This window comes from Oryza sativa, chromosome 2, assembly GCF_034140825.1.
Source record: "Oryza sativa Japonica Group chromosome 2, ASM3414082v1".
NCBI lineage: Eukaryota > Viridiplantae > Streptophyta > Magnoliopsida > Poales > Poaceae > Oryza > Oryza sativa.
In genome coordinates, this window is record NC_089036.1 from 11,263,598 (window position 1) to 11,267,529 (window position 3,932).

Here is a 3,932-nt window from a genome sequence, read left to right on the forward strand (position 1 = left end):
ATACAAGTAAGAGTAGATTTATCTCTAGGATTCTATCTCTAGGACTCTATCTTATCTCTAGGATTCTATCTCTAGGATATATCTTATCTCTATAATTTGTATTTGACTCTTATCTCTAACTAACATATTATACTTCTAACATTCCCCCTCAGTCGTAACGGGAGCGAAGCGAACGATTGCAACTGGATTTAAAATCTTCTATTTCTTCATCTCCTTCGACTCACCATCATTGATTGCATCTCTGATGGACGGTCCTCTCCTTCCAAGTGGGATATAAACTAAACAATGTTTTTAAAAGAGAAAAAAAACTGAACAATCCATGTCCTTATCAAACACAAAAGAATGATGGTGGAAATGGAGAGTATTGGCTATCATAAATAATAAGAGTCAATGGCCAATTGTTGTTTTTGGAGAGAATCTGCAAGTAGCCATGTGATAAATGCCAGATTGATGCTTGGGACGTCATCAGGCAGACATCAAACACCGAAGTATACTCCTGGTACGTCATGAGGCAGACATGATAAATGAATATAATTATACTTTGTTGCATCGAGCTTGGTACAAAGAGAGTTATGGGGGACTCGGGGCCAATCTGAAGTCTGAACTTATACAGCCAGCATTATACCCAACAAACACTCAAAGGCAGTTAAACCCAGCTGCCAGCCGATATCATAGTGCGAGTGGAATCTATAATTTGTTTGGTTGTTAGATTACGTTTAATACTTTAAATGTGTGTCCGTATATCCGTATTTTTGCCGTGTCATATCGGATATACGGACACACATTTGAAGTATTAAACGTAGTCTAATAACAAAACAAATTGTAGATTCCGCCTGTAAACTGCGAGACGAATTTATTAAGCCTAATTAATCCGTTATTAACAAATGTTTACTGTAGCACCACATTGTCAAATCATGAAGTTATTAGGCTTAAAAGATTCGTCTCGCAATTTACACGCAATCTGTGTAATTAGTTTTTTTATATTTAATACCTAATGCATGTGTCCAAACATTCGATGTGACTGGGTGAAAAAACTTGTCAGGGGATCTAAACATCCCTAAAAACACAGTTTTAGCATTGCACTAATTTCATCAAATTCATGTGCCTTTGTTTCTTAGTCCAACCAAATTTTATATTGGTGTGTGATGAATTATTATGTTTAGCTAGTGCAACATTATGCTCTAGAAATGTTTTCAAGTTGGAAAAAAATTCCCACTGAGAACTTATTTCTCTACTCGCCAAATTGTTTGGACTTAAATTGTTCACGCACACTCCTCAATTAACATATTATGTAATCACTTTGCTTTTTTATTGGTTTATTATCCAAGAAAAACTTAAGACAATCATATATGGTTATGCCATTTTTCGATGATCACTGTTGTTTAATAAGTTGGGCCCCATCATGTTAAAATCCATTCTCCGCCACTAGTTTTTTTAATACATTTCTGATAATATTGATGAACATATAATAATTATCATCAATTAGTATGAAATTAGGTATCGTGATGGTTAAATATATCACCTTTGCTGTTATAATAAAAAAATAGCCGTTAATGCCTACATTTCATTAGAGATCATGAAAAGATCAGTACAGGCCTGCCTACTCCTCACCTATTCTGAGAAGATAAATAAATCTCTACAGTAAACCTCTCTCACTGATACATGTGTCATCTTTTAAAAATCATTACTCCCTACATGCCAAAATATAAGGCACAACCATTTTTTTTCTCATGTCTTATAATATAAGGCCTGTATGTATGCATATATTAAATATTTATTTTAATTCCTGTACCATTAAGTTTTCTAATTATATTGTTTGCATGCATATATGTGATTCAATCGAGGAGGTGATTGTAGGATCGAAACACAAGAACTAAGCCAACCAGAGAGAGTTGAATGGTTGGTATACTCAAAAACCCAAACTTTTTGCAGAATTAGAAGTTACCCTCAAATTCGACGGATCGCGGTCTGACCAAAGTAGTTGCACCGGTCTGACCGCCTGGAAGCAGTTGGTCTGACCGAGGTAATAACACCGGTCGAACCGCTGAGATCAACTCCTGTCGCCTGAAGTCGCCTGATGCCGTCGCCGGTCTGACCACCGCTTCTTCGCCGGTCTAACCGCCGTGGTGTCGCCGGTCTAACCGCCGACGACTTGCTGGTTAGACCGCCGAACCCGAGAAAACACAAATTGAAGAACTCTTAACGTAGATGATAACTTTATTACTCCTCTTTATATTTACAAAGTGCAACAACAACACTCCTCACGAAAATCTTGACTAAACTCGAAACCCTAATTAACTATTAACTCAATGCTCTCAAAAGCGATACCGGGAAGCCTCACGCTCCCTCTCTATTTATACATAAGGTAGGCAGCCTAAAGCCACAAACCAAACTCATACTAGAAGTCCTAATCCACCTAGGAAACCTTCCTGTACAAGAAACAAACTTTACAAACTCCAATCATTCCAAATTCGGACTCCTTCCAAATTCGATTCCGCATCCCATATGCACACAATACCTCCATCGTATGCCATATGTAATCTTCACCAACCACGTGCATTGAACTCTAGCTTAAGTATCCCGCATGATATCTGACCGTCACGGACGTCGCCTTATCCCCAAGTCGACTCCCGATCCATCACCGGCAATACTCTCCCGAGGCATCAAGTCACCTACACATGAATCAAACAAAGAAACCATATTCTGAGACCAAGGTATCTCCAACTTGACTTATTGTTATCAAACAACAGTATTACATACGCCTCAACCCTCTGTCCAGCCTAAGCCCGAGTTGGTCGGATAGGAGTGAGAGGGAGGGAGAGAGGAGAGAGAGGAGAAGGAGGAGCCGAGGAATGCGCATGCACTCTTGTCACTGGCGCTGCTCCCTTGCTAACGCTGGTCGTCACCGACCGGTAGGAAAAGAGATAGGGGACAGAGAGGGAGTGGATGTGTGGAGGAGAAGAGATGGGAGTAGATGAGAGGATGATGGACATTGACTTTTAAGCTGAGGGTGAGAGAAAATTGAGATGTGATTTTCTAACGCGGGTGAAAATCGAGGCGTATACCTGCATGCGGCATCTTAATATAGTCGCTTGTAAAAATAAACGTATTTACACTAGCGGCTATGTTTAGAGACCTGTTTATAAAAATTGATTTTCACATGCGGGTCTTACTAGACAACCCTGAAATGTTTTTGCATGCAGGTTTTCTTATAGTCTGTTTGTAAAAATAAACAGGGTAGGTCTGCAAAGATAATTATGTATTAGTGTGCCACTTCCTCAGAAGTTAAAGAATTCAAGTTGTATATATTGTAGGAGGGACATTTTCTTTAGCTTTACTCCAAATTACGTCGCCAGAGGGGCATAACCCACTGATACATGCGGAAAAAAAAGTCCCACTGAAGCTGCCTTGTTCCATTCTTCCGCCCCAGGGATATGATACAAGGAAATATAACAGCAAGGTGAGTTGAAAGTAGGACATCCAGATAATACTAGTGCAGTTTATTCCATATTATATACACATTTAAAAATATGAGTGACATAGATGGCCCCGTTGAGAATTTACTAGTTTAGTGTTTGTTTGACCGTTACAATTATACGGTACTGACGAGCCATGCCCTACTAGTCTAGACTCTAGAGCCCATATAGTTATAGATCTAATTGCCGAGCAAAGATGATACCAAAATATGATGCAACTAAGCCCTACAATGATATAGATGGCCCCGTTGAGAATTTGCTATTCAAATGAGTAGCCATGCATGTCATTGTCCAGCAAAATCAAGTCAATTATAGAGAAGGCAGTAGGCGCGTGTGTTCCTTATGAGTCCCTATCTCCAACTTTGCTCGAAATAGACATTGGCAATAATATTAAATAGTAAGGGGGTGTTTAGATTCTACCCTAAAATTTTATACCCTGTCACATCGAACGTTTGA

At 39.1% G+C, this 3,932-nt stretch overlaps 1 long non-coding RNA gene across 1 annotated transcript; it reads right to left on the reverse strand.

Moving 5' to 3' along the window:
• Positions 1-2,188: 2,188 nt before the first annotated feature.
• LOC136355377 (uncharacterized) lies at positions 2,189-2,899 on the reverse strand. The gene is made up of 2 exons (XR_010739594.1): positions 2,761-2,899; positions 2,189-2,672 (listed from the first exon to the last, which is right to left on the reverse strand). It is a non-coding gene; the product is annotated as an uncharacterized lncRNA (long non-coding RNA).
• Positions 2,900-3,932: the final 1,033 nt, after the last annotated feature.